Source organism: Molossus molossus, unplaced genomic scaffold (genome assembly GCF_014108415.1).
Source record: "Molossus molossus isolate mMolMol1 unplaced genomic scaffold, mMolMol1.p scaffold_m16_p_6, whole genome shotgun sequence".
NCBI lineage: Eukaryota > Metazoa > Chordata > Mammalia > Chiroptera > Molossidae > Molossus > Molossus molossus.
Window position 1 is genome coordinate 86,434,158 of NW_023425399.1, and position 22,647 is coordinate 86,456,804.

Here is a 22,647-nt window from a genome sequence, read left to right on the forward strand (position 1 = left end):
TTTGTTTAGTGTGGTTCTATTTTTGTTCCCATTTCTACTGCTAATTACAGCAGTCCTTTTAACATTTCTTGCAGTGCTGGTTTGGTGCTAATGTATTCCCTTAGCTTTTTTTTGTCTGGGAAGCTCTTTATTTGATCTTCTATTTTGAATGATAGCCTTGCTGGGTAGAGTATTCTTGGATTCAGATTCTTGTTTTTCATGACTTTGATTACTTCATGCCATTCCCTTCTGGCCTGTAGTGTTTCTTGTGAGAAGTCAGCTGAGAGCCTTATGGGGTTCCCTTTGTAGGTAACCTGTTGCTTATCTCTTGCTGCTTTTAGGATTCTCTCTTTGTCTTTAATTTGTGGCATTTTAATTACTATGTGTCTTGGTGTGGGCCTGTTTGGGTTCTTCTTACTTGGGACTCTCTGTGCTTCTTGAACTTGAATGCCTTCTTCCTTCACCAAATTAGGGAAGTTTTCTCTCACTATTTTTTTGAATATATTCTCTATCCCTTGCTCCTTTTCTTCTTCTTCGGGGACTCCTATGATGCGAATATTATTACGTTTCCAGTTGTCCCATAGTTCTCTTAAGCTGTCTTCCTGTTTTTTAATAGTTTTTTCCTTTTGTTTTTCTGATTGGTTGATTTTTTCTACCCTGTCTTCTAATTCGCTGATCCGGTCCTCAGCTTCCCCTACTCTGCTTTTTAAACCTTCCAATGTGTTTTTCATTTCGGATATGTCATTTTTTATCTCTTCTTGTTGGTTTTTAATTTCCATTTGGCTTATTTTCAGTGTCTCTATGTCCTTACTCATGCTGTTCAGCTTCCTCAAGATCATGGCTCTGAATTCTAGCTCTGTTAACATGCCTAATTGCTCCACATTGATCTCATCTTCGGTGGAGGTCTCTTGCTCTTTCATTTGGCTTCTGTTTCTGTGTTTCACCATTTTAGCTATCACTCTGGGCTTTGGAGCCTGTCAAGTTCTCCCTGTGGGTGTTGGTGTTCTGCTGTTTGTGGCTCCCTCTCCTGTGTTTAGATGAGCGAGGGAGGACCCGCGTTGAACACCACTGTCAAGTCTTACTTTCCTGGTTAAAGTTGCCAGCCCAGGAAACGTACTGTTATCCTCTAGCTTTTTGCCTGGAAGCTAGCAGTCTAGGTTAATTGATGAGTTTTGGGTTGTCAGTTGATTGAAAAACTCCCTCTGGTGCTCAGCCAAGGGGCTTTCACGAGGGCGGGGCAGATGCTGGTCCTTAGTGAGCCTCAATTAGCACTTCAATGGCCCACAGGGTGGGGTTGGATCTCCGAGGGAGGGGCTGCTGCCTCTCTCAGAGCCCTGGGAAGAAGCAATGTGGCCACCGTCCTGAGTGGCTGCACTCAGCCAAAGCTCCGAGAGCCCTCCAAACCCCGAGTGTCCCGACACAGTTCCAGTCCAGTCTGCCCTCCCTCTGCCGGAGCCCAAGGTGAGTGGCTGTGGCTGTTTTAGCCTCAGTCCCGGCTGCGCTGTGGGGCCGCCTGGGAGTGTAACCCGCGGGCGCCGCTTATAGCTCAGGCCGCTGCCGAGCTGCCGACCGTGCGCTCCCAGCCCCGTCTCGCGCCTTCGCAAGCCTACCGGGATGGAGTCAGTGTCCCTCGTTGTATGGTCCTCGCAAGCTGCTTTTCTGTTGGTTTTTCCCGTCGATTTGTCTGTGTTATAGTTGTAATTCCAGTTTGGTTCTGGGAGACGGTCTGTGTAGCTCCGTTCACTCCGCCGCCATTTTTCGGTCCCAAGTGTCTTTAATCATTCTTATCCAAACTCCCTTAAAAGTTGCTACAACTTATGCCAAAGATAGTGTCAAGGACCAGAAAAGACCAAGTTTCATATGTGTATGAATGCAGCGGGGCTCTTAATCTTTGCGTTGCTCTGGAGCACCCTTTGCATACCTACGGTCATCATCATCTGTAGCTGGTTCGCAAAAGCTGTTTCCATCCTAACCTCTGAAATCTAGTAAGCTAGACTCCTCACACCGTAAACTCCCAAGTGTAACAAAAAGAGAAGAAGAGATTACAGAAGTACTATAGAGCTTCATCTTCATTCTTCTTAACATTGAAGCTATCCTATTCTTACCTAACAATGAAAGTACATAAAATGCCTACTCGAGTTCTTCATTTTTTTCAATATGATGAAATTATTTTCTGTATGGTGTAAACTCATAAAGGTAAGAAAGAGGAAATTAGATTAAATGTTTTTAAGAAAAGAGAATATATATATACATGTAATAAATATTACTGCAGGCCTGCTGTTTGTCAGGCACTGTTCTGAGCATCAGGAGTGCAATAGTGGATGATATGCCTGCCTTCATGGAGCTTATATGCTAGTGTAGGGTGACAATGAATGAATGATAAATAGTGAAAGAGTGCTGTGCAGAAAAATCTATCAGGGCAAGCAGTAGAGAGTGAGGGAGAAATGCTATTTTAGATGGATAGATCAGTATAGTCATAAATATAAATAAAAATGTGGATATTTACTCCACTCCAATCTAATATTTGACAGGCTCCCACCGAATCTCAGTTGGGGGTGACTCCTCGCACCATCCTTGTGCTTGACCACATCCCACCACCACAGATGATTATCCAGCCTTAATTTAAATGGACTCCACTGGTGTGAAGATTACTCTCTTTCTCAGGTGGAGCACATTCTACTTTTATGTGCTCTAAAAGGGGATTCTCTTATTGGGCAAAAATCTGCCTCCTGCAACTTCCATCCAACCCATATGCTTAAACATGGCATTCCAAATTAACAAGGTTCTTCTTTCTCTTGTTTTACTCCATGGTAACATATTGACTCCTAACTCCAGTTGGGACACTGATGGGATACTCTTTAGGAAGATAGATAAAGGAGAAAGTATTTTATTTCATCCCCTGACACTAAATTTTAATATCTAGCCACACACTAGTCAAACTAGAATGTGATAGCTGATGGAGAATTCAAATGAGAATTTAAAGAAAGAATGGTGTTTCTGCTTCTACTCAGTTTTCACATGAGAATTTTGCTTTGCACGTGTCCCATGTGCTGCAGCAAGAGAAGAGAGTAGGACTGATGCTTTTAATTCAGTGGGAGTTTTGGAGGCGGGAAAGTGGAAAGCGTTTTGGATCTGATTCAGTTCTGCCCGCTCCAGGGGACAGAAGCCAAGAGGGGTAGGGATGGAGCTGCCTGTAGATCAGACAACTGCTTTTGATCACTGGCTGTGAGAAACAGGCTGGATGGGGCCACTTCTTGGTGGAGGAAGAACAGCAAAAACTAAAGCCAGCTTACAATGAAGATATCATCCAAGTTGTAACATGTATCAGAGTCATAGATCCTAGTTAGGGTGCACAATCTGAGCCACTCTCAGGGGGACTCTAACACAGCGTCTTTATCTGAGCCTTGTCTCAGATCCTTCCTAGTCTACTGCAGTCTGGGATGACCCTGGAAAAAACTGAATGCAAAACATCCTTCCCAAAATTACCAGGTAGAGGAGCAACAACCAGTGGCATCATCCTGAGAGGTCCCCTGGCCATTACCAAAGGATTTCTTGAGTGATTCTTTATTGCCAGATACAGTTGGGTGTAAGTCTATATGTGTATGATTTATATATATATATATATATATATATATATATATATATTCTTAAATAAAAGTGTATCTATATATATATATGGTCTTAAATAAAAGTACATATAATATTGTTTAAGATTTCCATTTATTTTCTGATGCTATGGCTTGGAAAGCTGCATTCATAAGAGAGTGATTAATATTTTTAATATATAACATATTCCCAGATGCATAAACCTGATTTACCTGAACCTTAATTAAAAAAAAAAAATAGTAGTATGCATTTCAAGAAAACAAAAAAATATCTGAAAGTACTACTATTCTATTAATACATTTAATTCAAAGAATGCCAAATCTATGTATGTATCTAGAATCTAAGTACAGGAAGAGGTTGGATTCTAATGCAGCAGAACAAAGGTTAATTGTGTTATGCAAATTTTTTTATTTGCTGTTAAATAAATCTCATGCAATAATGAATGTATCTGAGAACTTGGATTAGAGGCAGGGGGAATTATTGAAGATAATTTTCTCTTTGAATCTAAAATCATAGGATGCCTGAAAACCATGAAAGCTAAATAATTCTTGTAATCATTTTAGACTACCCAGGGTTAGAGACAACAGATCAGGGAGAAAAGCACAGTGGTGGAACTGGAATCAGAGGGACCTGTACCTTTCACCCAGGGTGCAAAGCTAGGCTCCTTCTGTCCCTTCCTTTTCCACTCCCGCTGCCATCAAATGCCTTCTCCCCTTTTTTCTATGATACCCCGCTTCCCACTTTTTCCCGTCATCTTAGCATAGGAGTTCCTGCGCTTCACATTTCTGCTGCGTCCAGCCATCTAGCACCTGGAATAGTAAATAGCCATCCCGTGATTTGGTGAGAGGGAAAGGGATGGGATGGGAGAAGAGAGGATGATGAGAAAGACTAGGTGATGGGAGATGGTGAGTAGGGTAGCTGGGTCCTAGGGACAGGAAATCTTTAGCATTGGGAAGGGCAGTCTAGAACCAATCTCTATGTTCTCACATGTGAGTCTTTTCAGAAGGCAAAAGCTTGTGAAATCGTTCAGCTTCACTAAGAAACATTAAGAGGCAACTTTCTGAACTATTTACTACTTATGCTATTGCTACACAACATAATACATCATATGGATCATCAAATAATTTAGGTTGTGTATCTATTGACAACCGCTCAAGCTTAAGCCAGTAGACGAAATGCTGGTCTAGGACACTGGTTCAACTAATTTCTTTGGCTGTAGTGGAAATTATAGTGACACAATATTACAGAAAATTACCTACTTGAAAAACACAGAAGGTTTCATCTTTTTTTGTTTCTGGACTTTTAATCAAGCTGGGTTTAGAGCCCAAGATTCAAGGTTGTTTCTAACCAGCTGCTTAATATTACACATAACATCTCCACGCCACCCCAGGCTGGGCTTCACCATCCTCATCTATAAAATGACTTCTTGCACAAATATCTCTTTTTCTAAATATTTCTTACAGTGAATGAAAACCAAGGCTCTAAGTTGAGTATTACAAATCATTATTAGTGTGTAAGAGAATTTGTAAAATACCATATGCTCTAGACAGACCTGTTCTGATTTCCTGTTTCTGTAATAAACATGTAATTATGAGTTGCTTAAGTAAATAAAAGTCTTTTTTCTCGTTGCAGATAAATAGGATTTACCATTCCCTGGATGAAGTGCTTGGGAAATTTTTAAATGCCATAGTCAACTGACGTTTCAAAGAAAAAATAGATGGTTTTGGAAAGTTCATGCTGTTTCTTTACTGAATTTTAGGTGAGTGTGTCTAAAACAAAGAATTTAAGAATAACATTGAACTATTTCTCCTTAAAGTTCTTCTCTCCTTGCATGAAAAGAAAATGGGGTTAACTATTATTATTTTTTACTTTTAGTGAGGTGCCAGTGAAAGATGTAATTTTGTGCCTTTCGTTTATTTATTTATTTATTTATTTTTAAATATTTATTGTTGAATGTATTACAGATGTTCCTCATTTTTCCCCCATTTACCCCCTCCTCCCCACTCCTGCCCCCCTCCCACCTTTTCCCACACTATTGTCTGTGTCCATTGGTTATGCATATAAGTTCTTTGGTTTATTTCTTCCCACCCCCCAACCCCTTTACTTTTGAAGTTTGTCAGTCTAGCAATGAATTTGTACTTCTTAATCCCTTCACCTTTTTCACCCATTCCCCAACCCCCCTCCCATCTGGCAACCAACAAAATGTTCACTGTATCTATGAGAATGTTTCTGTTCTGACTGTTTGTTTGTAGATTCCATGGTCGATAGATATGTATTCATTGCCATTGAGATTGTTCATATATTTTATCTTTTTCTTCAAAAAGACCCTTCATCATTTCATATAATAACGGTTTGGTGGTGATGAACTCCTTTAACGTTTTCTAAAGTCTTTATATGGCCATCGATTCTAAATGACAGCTTTGCAGGATAGAGTCATCTTGGTTGTAGGTTCTTGCTTTTCATCACTCTGAATATTTCTTGCCACTCTCTTCGTTTTTTTGAGAAATCAGCTGACAGCCTTATGGGAACTCCCTTGTAGGTAACTAGCTGCCTTTCTCTTGCTGCTTTTAAGATTCTCTCTTTGTCTTGAACCTTTTGCATTTTGATGATGATGTGTCTTGGTGTGGGCCTCTTGGGGTTCATCTAATTTGGGACTCTCTGTGCTTCTTGGACTTGTATGTCTGTTTCCTTCACCAAGTTAGGAAAGTTTTCTGCCATTATTGTTTCAAACAGGTTTTCAATTTCTTGTTCTCTCTCTTCTCCTTCTGGCACCCCCAAGATGCGAATGTTGGCCTGCTTAAAGTTGTCCCAGAGGCTCCTTACACTATCCTCATTTTTTTGGATTCTTTTTTCTTTTTGCTATTCTGATTGGGCGTTTTGGTTTTTTTGCTTCCTTATATTCCAAATCAATGGTTTGCTTATTGGATTTACATCCTCTACTATTGAATCTGTGTAAATTATTCTTAATTTCAGTTAATGCCTCCTTCATTTCTGACTGTGCATCCATCATTTCTGACTGGTCCTTTTTTATGCTCTTGAGGCCCTCACTAAGTTCACTGAGGTTCTCACTGAGTTCATTAAGCATCCTTATAAGCAGTATTTTGAACTCAGCATCTGTTAGGTTGCTTATCTCCATTTCACTTAGTTCTTTTCTTGGGGTTTTGTTCTGTTCTTTCATTTAGGACATATTTCTTTGCCTCCTCATTTTGGCTGCCTCCCTTTGTTTGTTTCTGTGTGTTACTTAACCAGCGGTATGGGGCTAGCTGAGACCAGATGCTGCTTGTTTGAAAGAATTTAGGAAAACCTGAAGCAAGATCCAAGACAAGCCAATCCTATGCTTAAGCAACTGGCAACAGCTTGGGTGGGCCTGAAAGTTGGGTGGGGCGGGGCCTCAGAGAGTCACCAGGGTGGGGCTACCAGTGTGAGCCAGGTTGCTGGGGTCCCAGATATGGCGGCTGTCTGCCGCCCCAGGGAAGGGCTCACCAAAGGAACAAAGGCCCCTGACAGCACGTTTGTCCCGGAGAAAGCCCCCTCTCCAGCCCTCGCTCCAGTACCAAACAGCTCAGTTCTTCCCTGTGTGTCTCTGGTGCCCCTCGAGCTGCCTCCCCTCCGAGCTTAGAGGGAGAGAGTCCGATAAGTCCGTGCGCGGGCCCTTTAAGGAGCTGCCTGGGGCTCCAGCCGCCTCAGCTTCCCTGAACCTCAGTTCCCGCTGGTTTTTCCAGCCAGAAGTTATGGGGACTTCTCTTCCTGGCACTGGAGCCCTGAGTGGGGCACCTGTTGTGGGATGAGGACCCCTCAGTCCTCAGGGAGGACCTTCCCAGGTGAGGTAGCCTCCTGATTTTTATCCACCACACGTGCGTGTGGGACCAGCCCGTTGCGCCTCTGCCCCTCGCGCCTGCGCCCCTCCTACCAGTCTGGATGTGGCTGCTGCTTTAATTCCGTAGTTGTAGGACTTCCATTCTGCTTGATTTCAGGTGGTTTTGAATGATGGTTGTTCTGTAGTTTAGTTGTAACTTTGATGTGGTTGTGGGAGGACGCGATACCGCGTTTACCTACCTGCCATCTTGACCAGAAGCCCTTGTTTATTTATTTATAATCATCAGAAACCATGTGAACTATAAGGCATGAGATAGACAGAGGGCCCTGACATCCCTTCCTGGTTTCTATGAAGAAAATGCCATAATGTTTCATTCTATGCTAAAGCTCATCTAATTTGTTTTGTTTTAATCCTCACCTGAGGAAATTTTTCCACTTACCTTCAGATAGAGTGGGAGGAAGGTGAGGAGAGAGAGAGACATCGACATGAGAGAGACACATCGACTGGTTTCCTCCCACACAACCCTGACCAGGGCCAGGGACCGAACTGCAACCAGTGTATTTGCCCTTGACTGGAATCGAACTCTTTGGTCCAAGGGCCGACGCTCAAACTGCTGAACCAAACTGGCCAGGGCAAAGGTCTTCTAACTTTTAAAATATATTAACATACTTAATATCAGAGTAATAAGCCAAAATGAGACAAAACCACACTTTTAGGGCATAAACCAGAGGAAAATGTGATGGTGGTAATGGCAGTTTAATCATTAGCGGGCCTGTGTGTGACAAAAGGCTGGCGTTTCGGAGGCTGCCCTTGGGGAGATTTTGTAATTCTTAAATGAAACTAGAACATGGTTTAGGTTAGTGCTGTTTCTAAACTGCCGTGTACCATTAAGCACACACCCATGCTCACGTGCGCACATTAAGCTTTGTTTTGCCTGGCCATAAAATGGATGGATAAGTATTTTTTACCTCATCATACATAATTACCCTTCCATGCTTCAAGAGAGATTCATGAGCCTGCAAATTGGCACCTTACAATCAGTCTGCTCCACGCCATCGTCATTGCACAGCAGAACGGGGAGGGCTGGGGGCATCGAGTGGTGGTCTCACTGAGGACATTATGTGTCTCCACCTCCTTCTGAGTCCAGTTCTCCATGTGTGGCTTTATTATCTACACTGAAGAGTGATGATATCCAGATCATCAGAATATACCTGGTCACAATTCTGAATAAAACAGTGCAACTGCCAGAGCGTAGGCCACCGTCTAAATCTAATCCCAAAGACAGTGATGCTTCTTCCTTTGTACTTGATTAACTTCGAAATGATGGTGGATAATGCTCTCATAATCTTAAGGGTGTGTAAATTTGGTTTACTGGGATTGCATGTGGAACTAAGTTGGTGATTTCATTTATTTGCAAGATGTTGGTTGAATGCAGTTCCCAGGCACTAAACTTAGTATCCTTTAAAAATATCAGTAAATCAATTTGCCTAGTGTAATATTACTCTGGAGGAGAAAATTAAACTGGAAAGCTTATTTACTTAACTCTCTATTTTCCACTTGTGCCAGTCTGTACCTGTTTTTACCTTCATGTCCATTCCTTGTCCTGCTCCTACTCTGCTCGTTCCATGGGGTCTGACCCCGATGGTTTGAAATTTCCAGTCCCCAGACCCAGTCTCTGTTGCCTCAGGCTTCCCCCAGTGTCCTTGAACTCTGAGCTACAGTAATATCACCTCTTGCCTTTGTTCCTTGAGACTTGTGGGTGGGTAGTGCCTCTGTCTTCCTGCTGCTGCTAATCTCCATCCAGGTCGAGTCACTATCCCCAGTATAGCTTCTCAGTTCTTCCATCATCTGTGTAACCATTTCCCTGGATTAAATTCTGTTTTAAATATCTACAGTGTTTTCTCCTTTCCTGGGTAGAGCCTAACCAACCAATCAGTACTTTACTTATTTCTCTTAAAATCATTGGAAGGAAAAGTAAACAGGGATCACTTGTTTTTCCCAAGAAAAATAAATGATTCTCAGGAAATACACTTAAAGTTAAATGTAAAGTTGGATTTTTTACACTGGAAAAAATTAACTTCATATATTTAAAACTATATTCTAAGCTATGCAATGTTATAGTGTTAATTTGTTGCTGTTAGTAAAAATCATTATTGATATTCCCATCTTGCTTATCAAATTAATGAGATTTTTAAATTCTCAAACATGTACCAAATATGATTTTTACTCTCCTATATATACATATATATATATATTCACTTTTTTGTCACTCTCTTAATATTCACGTTTTAAACACCTGTATGTGTGATATAAGAACCTGTCCTTAGGGCATCACTCTCATTCTTGCGTTCACACTGAAATCTAGAGTTTCAGAGCTGTTTTATTATGGATCCAGCCTCTCTCTTTCAGAAATGGTTGTTTGCTACTTGATGCCTGATGATCTGAACATTTCACATTCCCTATAACAAATAATTACTATATTGGAAAGCAAAGTGATCAGGATGCCAGCGTCTGTCTTTTTTGACACATAAACAATTCACCACTGTCTCAACAATCCCACTCATGCTAAAGGGCTTCTTTGGAATTAAAGTGGCTTTTCACTTAATTATTTTGGCACTTTGCTTGGTTATTTTAAATGCAAGTGCCTTGCTATTTTTATTTCCTTCTCATTTATTTATGTAGACATTTCCCTTTTCAATCTTTTCTCAGAGGTCATTATGACTGCTCATCTGTCCATTTTAATGTATTGTGGGTACACTCAAAAGGTCATGGTGTTCCTCCTACCAACAATTTTCATCTGTTCAGCAATGTTAATATTAAACCTGCAATGCCTAATTGAGAATCCTTCAGACAATGTGAAAATGCCGTTGTGAGAATTACTTGGACCCCTTCATAACCTAAAATTAGAAGGTACAGGGATGAGCAGCTTTATGGTGTGGTTTAAGATGCAGTGAATAACTGATATTCTCAAAACACATCTTCCGTAGTTTGGTACGGCACTGAAAATTCTAATCATTAACATTTCTCTTCACCTTAAAGAAATAAGACTTTATAAAGTCATGTGTTTAAAAAAATACTCTTGGGAAGAGAAATACATTTGCTAATAATAGATACTACATCACATATAAGTCTAATAAATTAGCAAGGATGAGACTCCTGAGACATTAGTGCAAACACTGTCTGGGTTTGGTACACATAACTAGGAGGAAACTAGTGAAATAATCTCACTAAGTTTATAATGTTTCCTGGTGGGTCAAGGGAAACACCTTCCATAAAAGACAACTCAGGCTGAACATATCTCAATGTCATATTAAAGGAGGGGGGAGGAGGAGTGGAGGTGTTAGTTTCACAGTTGAACAACATTATGAATAGAGATTTTAAATCACTGGTACCCAAACACTCCAGGAAAGCAAAAGTGTAGTCAGTAGTACTTCTGCTGAATCATATAGTATAATGTGGGAAAAAGCAAATGGGTTTAAAAGCAGAAATAATCTGTTATCCATCTTTGTATCCCTGGAAACTAGCCCAGTGCTTGACACACTGTAGATAATTTCTAAATAAATGATTAGTGAATAAAGACAAAGACACACAACAACACTGGCTGATGCTTACTAAGCTCCTCCTTTATGCCAAAATACTGTTCTGTATACACATATACTTGACTTCATGCTTAAACAACCCAATGACACAGGTCCAAAAAGGATAAAGAACCTGCCCAAAGTTAAGAAAGATGGGGTGAAAATTCAAATCCAGACAGTCTGGTTTCAAAGCCTGAGCACTTAATTAGTATGCTCTACTATCTCTCATGTAATATAGTCATCAAATAGCTTTAAAATACAGAGGCAACATTGTTTATTATAAACAAAGTTAAATCATTCTAGAATATACCTATATTAAGAGATCTTGCCAAAATCTTGAATGACCTTGCTTTGAACACAAATTCCCTCTTTTCAGTGTTCCTATTCTCTTTGCCTATTAAAACATTACTGCCTATATCATTTTCCTAATTTACATTCAGATCTCATTATTTCCATTCTTTAATGGTTTGTTCTGAAATTAATATTGTAAATATCCTATTCTTCCTTTCATGCCATTTGCTTAATTTAAGAATGTGCAATCTCGCTCTGGCTGGTTTGACTCAGCAGTTAGAGGGTTGGCCAGTGGACCAAAGGGTTAAGGGTTTGATTCCCAGTCAAGGGAATGTACCTGGGTTGTAGGTGCAATCCCTGGCCCCAGTCAGGGTTATGTGGGAGGCAACCAATGATGTGTCTCTCTCACATTGATGTTTCTCCCCCCCGCCCCCCGCCTTCCAGTCTATCTAAAATAATCAATGGAGAAAAATATCCTTGGGTGAGGATTAACAACAAAAAAAGAATGTGTAATCTTGACCAGCAAGTTACTTAAATTCTCTGAACCTCAGATTCACCATATCTGAAAAGATATGTCTAATTTGTTGTGGGGACTGGAAAATAATATCCATAAAACAACAAAGTAGATGTTCTGGTACATAGTAGGTGCCTAATTAACAGTAGCCAATATGACCTAATTACCACTGCCCACTTCTCTCTCAAAGCCAGTGTTGGCTTCCCTATCAACTGCAGAACGGAATCTATATCCTGTGTTCCTTAGCATGTCATAATGCAGGCACACCAGACCTCTTGAGTCCCACTGACTTCCTTTCTGCTCATCATTTGACTTTTGCTAACACAGGCATGATCTGCCTTATCTAAGCCATGCTCTTTGTGCCTTTACTTTTGCTCAGGCTTCTCTCGTCACTTCCACACCCCTCTCCAAGTCTACCTCACTCACAAACATACATGCACTCTTCAGTGACTTGCAATATCTTAGTCATTGTTACCGGTTCAGTGAAGGCATTGTTAAACCCCTCCTGAGTCAATAGTTATCAGTCCTGTCTCTGAATTCACATAACGCTTTGGGTCATTTCTAGAAGATCAGCTCTTTCTGCAGACCACAGAAAGAAAAGCAATCTCATTCAATCACTCACAGGCTCATGTTGGAATTTCTCATGTTATCTGTCTGTCCTCCCTCTGAAATTTTCATGAAGGACAAGTTTAATCTTTGACTCTCCTGTACCCTCTTCAAAGCAGTCTCCTTTTTGGTGTTGGATGAGTATAGAGGGTCATATTTTGAGATATGCTTGAGTGGTCCAGTGTGGTGAAGATTATAGTAAAAAGAGAATGTGTTAGGGGAAAGGGACCTTACAGAGAGGATCTGTGCCTCCCGGTACCAACCACCAAAGCAGATGCTCCACACAAACATTGTCTGGTTTAATTTTCATAATAATCCCTCAAATTAGCTATCATTTTCCTCCTTATTTTTATAAGAAAACTAGGGTTCCAAGACTTCAGATAAGTTGCCAATGTCCTATTTCTGGTAACTGGTAGAAGGAGAATGTTAAGCCATAACTCTTCACTGCAGCACACTGCTACTCTGAAGGAGCTTCCAATTTAATCCTATAAAAATATGCATGCAAGATAACGTTAGAGCTTTCTATTTAAAATATTTGCTGAGGAGTAAGCTATTTATAAGTCTACAGATCTTTTTCTCATTGGGAAATAAGTTTATATTTAGGTTGATGCTAAAATTAACACTATTCTGTGCAACATCTGAGTTTAAAAGAGGTAGCACCTTGTGGCTGTGAAACCTATTTATGCAAAAATTTCATTTATTGATGTGAGCATATGCCTGAGGATGATGATGTCTAAAACTGTACACTGATAGAACTTTAGGACTGAATGTTATCTGGAATCACCTCTAGAGATGGGAGGTTTAAAGGCAGGGATTCTATCTCTCTTCCCTTTTTCTCTTTAAGAATATTTATGAAATGAGTATTTATGACTACTTATGAAAGGGTTTGTTTAGGATACAAAATAAAAATTTCCCTAGACATGTGATACTATTAACATTTAAGAGAGTGCGCAAATGTATTCTAAAATGTTTTAAGCACACTCTTCAAGTACCATGTATAAAAATAAGAACTGATGTGAATAAAACTCAAAATTTTCAAACAGCCATCTTCTGAATTTATTTTAATTGCCAAGAAAAGGTGTTTTTTTTTTTCCTTTTCTAATGATGCTTAGGACACCTTTATACCTGTATTAATTATTCATTCATTTGTTAAATATATATTACACATCTCTTAGTTTCACTGGCTCTGTGCTAGACACCAGGGAGACTGATATAAGTAAGTTATAAATATCCCAGGTAATATCCTAGTGAAATTTGCCACAGATTAGAATTATTGAATTTAGTCTTCAGAAGGGGTATTTCAGAAAGTCTATCTTAGGACCCTTGTCTTAGTCCATTCTGGCTGCCATAACAAAATACCAGAGACTGGGTAGCTTATAAAATAAAGAAATGTATTTCTTACTGTTCTGGAGGCTGGAAGTACAAGGTCAAGGTTCCAACATGGGTGTTCTGCTGAGAGCCTTCTTCCTGGTTCATAGCTGGACACCACCTCACATGGTGGAAGAGGCTAGGGAGCTCTGTAGGTCTCTTTTATAAGAGCAGTAATCCCATTCATAAAGGCTCCATGCTCATGACCTAAGCACTTACCAAAGGCTTCACTTCCTAATACTGTCACATTGAGCATTAGGATCTCAACATGTGAATTTGAGGGGCACACAAACATTCAGACCATAGCAAACCCCTAATTTTACATTTGAGAAAGTTGAGGCTCAGAGAGGTTTAGTACCCCAGTGATTAGCAACAGAGCCACAACTAAGACTCATCTGAGTCTCCTACCACCTAGCTACCCTCCACCAAAACAACAAGCCAATATTCCTTTATTCTTGATCTTATTCCCAAGAGAAATTTTGAGTCTAAGGAGAAAAAAAAGTGAGAAAATAAGATTGATTTCGGTTTTATTTATAATAAGTAGAAGTAGATTTACTATTCATCAAGTACTTATTGAGAATTAAGTGAATATCAAGAGCTTCACTAGGTGGACATGCTGCTGAACAAAACCAGAAACATCTTGCTGGCCTGCATCCTCTTACTGTCTTGTGTGTATAACTGTGAATATTTACTTGTGTGGAAACCCAAACTGCGCTTTAATGGGAATACCAAAATAATCTAGGCAATGACAAGCATAATGTGATGCTAAAGGTGATTGTATCGTATTCACTTCTTTAAAAAAAAATAATAAAAGTGTGTTCCATGAATACTTGATATATTAAAACAAAAAGATATATAGCTATGTCTTTAGTCTACTACTATTATGAGGGTAACTTGTTAAAAAATACAGAAGTGGAAAATAATTTTCAAAAGTATGAGTATACAAGCATACTACTGTGTCTTTCTTTGAGTAAGCTTAGGTATATAGTGTCTTATAAAAATAAGAATTCCATTCACATTCTCAGGTTATGTCTCTGCCTTGTTGAGTTGTCTTTTGTTGGTTTATTGCCCCTTTATTTCCCCAGAAGAGTTTGCTTAATGCTATTTATCTTTATGAAAGTATGATTTTTAAAACAGTGAACAAATAAGAATGGATGAAGCAATGTCTTCTTTTCAAAAGCTAAGGATTCTTAGGATATATTCCTAGAAGTGATATGCACCCCTATGTTCATAGCAGCACTATTTACAATAGCTAAGATCTAGAAACAGCCCAAGTGCTTATCAGTAGATGAGTGGATAAAAAAAAAGGTATGGTACATTTCCTCAATGAAATACTATGCAGCTGTAAAAAAGAAGGTTTCCTTACCCTTTGAGACAGCATGGAGGGACCTGGAAAATATTATGTTAAACTAAATAAGCCATTTAGAGAAGGATAAGAATCCCATGGTCTCACTTATATGTGGAATCTAAATGAACAAAATAAACTGATGAACAAAATAGATCCAGAGACATGGAAGCATGGAACAGAATGATAAATCTCAGAGGGAAGTGAGGGCTGGGTAGGAAGAGATAAACCAAAGAACTTATATGCATGTGCACATAACCATGAACTGGGACAATAGTGTGGTGAAGGCCTGGTGGGGACAGAAGTGGGGTGGAGGGTTCAATGGGAAAAACGGGGGAACATCTGTAATACTTTCAACAATAAAGATTCGTTAAAAATAAAATTAAAAAATAAACCTAAGGATTAGGGTAGGTTTACAAAAGTTAATAATAATGTGCTCTAATGTTAGTGTGTTTATGAGTGACAGTTCATTTTAGCTTGTATTTTAACCATCGATTGATTTTTGTAACTTTTAAAACCAGACTCGAATCTATATAGTTCATTCCAGCAAAATCTTAAACTTTGAACCTAATAGTTTCAAATCATCAAAGCAGAGGAATAATGTACCTCTCTATTCTGTTAATTCCTAACAATCCTATAACAGTGGGCTAGAAATTTTAGTGATTGTGTGCGTTTATAATATGCTTTTGGACTCAGATAAATACATGTATTTTTTCTATCAATTCTAGTTGCATAGAAAAGTAAGGTGGCTGTCTTTTTCTAATAACAGGTTTTTATTATTATACTATTTCTTCCTGTTACATATAAACTCCTGTATCACATGGTTTCCCTCCTGAAGTTGAATTTCTTCCCAGGGTAGTAGCATTTGGAGAGAAAAAAGCCTTCCTACATTCCAGCTAGAACTGCATTCTTCCCATTCAGCCACACCAAATGACTCTCTCATGACTTCAGTTCAATAGGCTCCCATTATATACTGCCATAGATTAGCTCTTCAGTCCACGTATCTCCTGCATGGTCAGGGGTAAGACACAAGTGAGACAAAGCGTGCCACTACCTGAAGCTCTGGCACACCTCCACAACACCTTGAATTCTCCTTTGGCAAGAAACATTTTCAGGCATTCAGCACAGTGGTAAAATTACCCTAATATCAAAATCTTCCCAATCCTCTTGGATTCTCCCTTCCTACAATGCAAGGAGTGAAAGAGCCTAAGAAGCAGGGCTTGTAAATCTTTGTCATAACTCAGTTCTTAACAGGAATTTCTCTGTCTGATAAAAATGACTCTGACATTTTCCATGTCGTCCAGCGCTGAGGCTGTTGCGTGTAGGGTTGTCAACTATAAACACAAAAGCTTTTCAGTAAAATATTATTAATCCACTTTCTGAAAGATGCTTAAGGCCCTCATATTTTGTCTTACCTAATAGCAAAGATAATAGCAAAGTCTAGTTCAGCTCATAATTGCCTCCTCATTAAAATACTCAGATCCCTTTCATACTCACACATAAAGTTCATGCTTAATGTATACTAACCACAACAAGCTGTGGTTGCCTAGTAACCAGTGGAGGTGTGTCCGAGAGTCTAAAGAACATCAATGAATAACTGAATCATTGACATTAGTTTCAGTTGGGTGACCCAAGCCCTAATTCTGCCCTGGCAATCCCAGACATTTCTAATGGGCTGTTGAAACACTAGCTTTCTCAGATGTAGCTCATTAAATCATAAAAATAATGTCCTGCCCTGGGGTCTGAGAGGGGTCCAGAGAATGATCACAGAAGCAAAGGGACTGGACCCTAACGTCTTAGATATAATTTTTACAGAATACAAAATAAAGAGTCTGCTAGCACTCACGCTCCCAAATTGCATTTCTGAAATGTTTATAATTCTGATTGTTCAGCTTTTTTAGGAAAATAGTACAGCATTTACTTCATTTTTCGATAGCATAATCTTTTTCAAGTTGAGTTTCTACGGATTCTGAAACATTTTCCTCCCTTTTAAAAAAAAAAAATCATTATTTTAAAAGCAATGTGGAAGCAGAGTAAAAATGGGTACAGTAAGAGAACTTTTAGCTGGATGATGAAATTAATCTATAAAATAAAAAAAAAGTACCTGATACTTTCTCAAGAAAACACCACCACCAACTTGACATGCATCTGTATAATGCCATTCTGTTCTAACCAGGTGACTTGGTTGCATGCCTAGGCTTTCAGAGTCCCAGGAGGAAGTATTGCCCCTTGTAAAAATGTTTCACTCAAGTAAAGGGGAAGGGAGACTTTTTATAAAAACAGTAATGAATATACTATTGAGCTGAAAGCAAAATTAGCATGGATTCTTAAGGTGAAAAACGAGACATCAAAGACATGTCAGCAAAAAGAGATTCAGCTGTCAGACCCCATCCTCATGTCCTGCCCTTACTTCACCTTCTGGTGCCCCTCAAGAGGGAAATTTGAAGTATCCCAGACAACATACACACTTCAGTGCTAGGAGAAAAGAACGGATTCTAATTTAAATAAGAAAAATGTCACTACAGTCGGCCCTCCCTTACCGCGGTTAATCAGTTCCAGACTCTACCCCAATAAATGAATTTCCGCGAAGTAGGATTATTTTTTTTATGTACAGTTGTCCCTTGCCACTTCACGCTTCGACCTTGGCAGCTTCAAAACTGCAATAGAGCGAAGCCACGAAGCATAAAGTGGCGAGGGATGACTGTACCCATAAGAAAAATCATTGGTGTGGACTCTGCCCTACATCTAGGCAGGAGAGAAATTCATCTAAGACCATTTCCACTTCGCTCTAAAGCATTGGTTCTCAACCAGGAGCAACTTTGCCCCTCAGAGGGCATTTGACAATATCTGTAGAAATTTTTTATTGTCATGTATCAGGGATAGGGGGTTTGGAATGCTATTAGCATCTAATGAATAGAAGTAACACCACTGCTAAACATCCTACAACTCTCCGAACAGTCTCCTAAAGGAAAGAATTCATCTGGTCCATAGTACAGAGGTTAGGAAACTTCTCTAAAACAGTAAGGGCCACAGTTACTCTGCTCCAGACTCCACGTGAATTATTTTTACTTACCACCTTTCCATTAATTAGGTACTCGTATTTTCCTCATTTTTAGATGATGAAATTAAGGTTCAGAAGGGTAAATAACTTGCTCAAGGCCATGCAGTCATCAAGTAGTGGACCCTGAATCCAAAGTAGATGAGATGTCAAAGATCATCTCCTCTTATGTCACTGTGCTCCTCTGTTCAAAAATACCTGCACCAGTCACCCTCTGCAGCTCCAGAGGGTCCCTATTAAAATACAGATGTGTCGCCTGAGCATGCTAACAAGATAGATAATCATGGCCGTTCATCCCTCCCAGAGACTAGAGTGAACTGACTGGGTTCTAGGGATGTGGGTTAGACAAGAGGAGGTGACATTGTTAGAAGGGAGACAAAGGGTTCCTAAAAAGGGAAATTTAACTTTTAAAAGTCCCTCTTTGAAAGATAACTTTGGTGGGAAAGATGGAATTTCAGAACAGAACTTAGAGTGTAGAAAAGGTTAAATTGTGCCCCAAAGTTTTGATTGTATGAAATAAAGAGTGCCTGAGGTAGCAAGTATCACAGGAGGATGCAACACTCTCCTCACCTAAAGGGGATGACAGGCTAATTTCTTCTGTTGCAAATTCTCTTTTTAAATATATATATTTATTATTGACAGTATTACAGATGTTCCTCGTTTCCCCTCCTTTACCTCCCTCCACCCAGCCCTTACGCCCCACCCCAGTCCACCACACTACTGTCTGTGTCCATGGGCTATGCATCTAAGTATATAAATTCTTTGGTTTATCTTTTCTTGGATGCCCCTTCCCCAAGATATGTCAGTCTGTTCCATGCCTCCATGCCTCGGGACTTATTTTATTGGTCAATTTATTTTGTCCATTAGAGTTCGTCTGCCTGTTGCTGCCCCTCAGTGAATCTGAGTTACTGGAAGCACAAGGGCAGCAGACAGGAATGGGCAGTGCAGCACCCCTGGGGAATGTTGATAATCACAAAACAGAGAGCAGATGATTCAGTTTAGCCAACACTTGTGCAAAAAGGACCCCATCATCTACAACATGTAGAAAGAAAGCAAAAACTTATTTTCAGGGAATGGTTTTGCTTCTTGATTTATAATCCCCTTGACCTAGTCCTTCCCATAGTCTAGCATTGCTACTTTTCAATACGTCCGCTGGTGGTGAGCTGGTTCTTCTTGGGCTTGACTCACCACTCAGCCTGTGCCCCGACCATGCAGAACCATTCACCATTTTCTCTCCACTGACTTTTTGGTTTCTTTCTGTGAGTTTTTTTTTTTTTTTTCAGTGAAGAGACCTTTTCCAGAAACACCATGTATTAGTTTCTCAGGGCTGCTTAACAATTTACCATAAGCTTGGTGACTTAACACAACAGAAACATATTCTCTCAAAGTGTTGGCAGGGCTGTGCTCCTTCTGAAGGCTCTAGGGAGGAAGCTTCCTTGCCTCTTCCTAACTTCTGGTGCCTCCAGCAATCATTGGCTTCCTTGGCTTGTAGCTACATCACTCCTTGACCTTCGTCTTCACATGGACTTCTCCTTGTGTGTATGCCTCTCTATGCTCTCTCTCCTTCTTACAAGGATACCAGTCATTGGATTTAGGGCCCACCCTAATCCAGTATGATCTCATTTTAGTCCTTAACTAATTATATCCACAAAGACTCTATTTCCAAATAAAGTCTCTTCTGAATTTCTTGGTGAACATGAATTTTGAGGGGCACTGCTTGTATTAGTCAGAGTTCTCCAGAGAAACAGAACCAAAAAGATATATATAGAAAGAGATGTATTATGAAGAATTGGCTTACAGAGTCATGGAGGCTGAGAAGTCCCTAGATCTGTAGTCTGAAGGCCTGAGAACCAAGAGAGCCAATGAAGTAAATTTCAGTCTGAGTCTAGAGGTAAGAGAAGACCCATGTCCCAGCTTGAAACCATCAGGCAAAATTCTCTCTTGCTCAGAGTTTAGTTCTATTCAGATATTCAACAGATTGGATGAGACCCACTCACACTAGGGTGAACAATCTGCTTTACTAAATCTATAAATTCAAATGTTAATCTGATTCACAAACACCCCCAGAGATAAACCCGGAATAATATTTAATGAAATATCTGGGTACCTCATGGCCAAGTCACATTGACACACAAAATTAACCATCACACTACTCAGTCCATTACATTCCACCTGACAGATTTTCCTTCACATTTTACTGGCATCCCTGGCAAGAGGATGGCAATAGCACTGATTGTCTTAGACCAGCAATTTTCAACCTTTTCCATCTCATAGTACACACCAACTAATTAATAAAATTCTGCATCACACCAAAAATGTATTTCTTTTTGTCAATCTGACAAAAATATACATATAATTCAGATTCATTTACACAGACAGCTATTATTGTGTTGGTTGTTGTCTTTTTTTTTTTTTTTTTTTTGACATACTAAGGGAAAAGAGGTCAGTGCCGTTGACTAAGTAGTTAGGTATTACATGTTTTTTAAATTCTTGCAGCACACCATTAGAAAATCACTGCCTTAGACTATATTCATATTCTTCAGAAGGGATCCCATAATGCTGTTTCCTCCTGGGCCACCATGTTTTAAAAACTGCTTCCCCTACAGGTAGGAGTTCTCTTTTACCTGGACATTGATACCCATGTTCAGAACTTAAGCCCCATTCTCCCTGGATCTAATCCCTATACCCTTCCCCACTCCAGTTAATAACTCATGATTTTCCAGCTATACTACCCATAGTCAACACAGAATTTTTGAGTGGTTTAGTTTCTCTTCTCTCTACTTCTGTCTTTGAAGCTAGGCTATATATAACCAATAATGGGCCCATTATTGGTTATATATAGTTTTATTCACATACAAGAAGATGAGCAGTCTCAAAGATAGTCATGAGGCCTGTAGCCTCCCTTAAAATATGGGAAAAGGCTGCAATTTAAAAAATAACAATTTATTTTAAAATCAAGCTACCTGTTTACATGGAGACAGATATACATAGGTAAATACAAAAATGTTAATTGTGGTTGGTGGGCTTACAAATGAACAGAAAATATTTTTGTTTATTTTTAATTGATCTATAATGTTTACTAAAAATATCATAAAGCCTAAAATAGATAAAACAAGTAGTGTTTTGTGTTTAACACTTTGGATATTGTTACTACAAGTATGACAATGTGGGTGGACAGTTCAAACCACAGGATCTAATGTATAACTTAGAGCTTCTCTCTGCTCAGTGTGTGTGTATAAGAGCATATAAACACATAAGTTTCTCCATTTCATACATCACTGTGAGGCTGTAAACAGAATGCAATGGGATGTAAAGTATCTTCACATATAATGCATATGAGTGGCTAATGTCCTCCAAAAACACTTTTCTAACGCACAAAATATAATGGTAATGCCTTTCTGCCTCATATTACTTATAAATCATAATTCTGATGCTATATCAGGATGTCCTTCCTAACGTTTCACCTGGAAAAGCATACTGTGGTGCCTTCAGTAAAAAAAAAAAAAGAACACCTGCTCACCATTATTTATGTGTTGCTACCCTTTCAAATGCTTTAGAGCCTTTCACAGGCTTCTGTCTCACTTCCCTTCCTGTGCATTATTCACATTGTAGAATGGCTTCTCCAGTTTCTCCATTTCACATGTCACTGTGAGGCTATAAACAGAATGCAATGGCCTGATGAAGAATTCACCAGTGTGAAGGATGGGGCTCAGATAATACCTCCCAGGTTGACTCCAGTGAACTCCTCAGTATCATAAATAAATGGGAACCTCTGAAATGCAGATGAATGGTCCTTGCCAATGGAATATTTGCCAGAAGCATCCAAAGTGCCCAATATCTTTATATTATGGGTCAATTTATATAAAAGGTGCTTGCCACATGAATGTTTTTTATTCATTCCAATAATGGAATTCAGTTAAGTGTATAAAATGAAATTTCATTTATTAGTTTGTTATTTGTCTCAGTTTGTTCAGTTTCCTCAATAGGGTGTATTTTTTCAGTGTTCTTTTTTTATTATTCCTTCTGGGTAATTTTGCTGTGTGTTCTCTTGAACTGCATGTTCTTCTCTTTTTTTATCTTTCCCTCTAAATCACCTTATATCTTTTTCTAACTGTCTCTTAATATGTGTTTTTCCATAATAATTTATTCTCCTACAGCCCTGCCTTAATTTTTCTAAGTTGCCTCATTTTCTAATATGCTTTATTTTTTATCATAATTGGCATGAATAGTTGACTTTTACTGAGGCCCTACAGGGTGCATTGCATTGCATTTGCTTTCTCGTCTCTCCATCTAATTACCTGGAATATATATGCACATTTTACTTGATGGCAGTTACTGTTCACCCTCCCCCCACACACACACCTTGTCAGACTACTTAACCACTTGTCCTTTCTCAGGGCCATGTTACAAAGGAAGGGAGAAACCCAGTAGCTTCTATCACTCCTATATCTAATCTTAGTCACTGAATAGGCTCTTAGTGAACAT

The 22,647-nt window shown here is 39.4% G+C and overlaps 1 protein-coding gene across 23 annotated transcripts in view; it reads left to right on the forward strand.

The window, feature by feature from the left end:
• Positions 1-22,647, forward strand: part of DTNA (dystrobrevin alpha) — a 366,392-nt gene that overhangs the window by 166,630 nt on the left and 177,115 nt on the right. For all 23 annotated transcript variants that reach the window (XM_036246103.1, XM_036246104.1, XM_036246100.1 and 20 more), the window contains exon 2: positions 5,218-5,344. The gene's annotated coding sequence lies outside the window, so the exon portion shown is untranslated. The remainder of the gene's footprint in view (positions 1-5,217; positions 5,345-22,647) is intronic.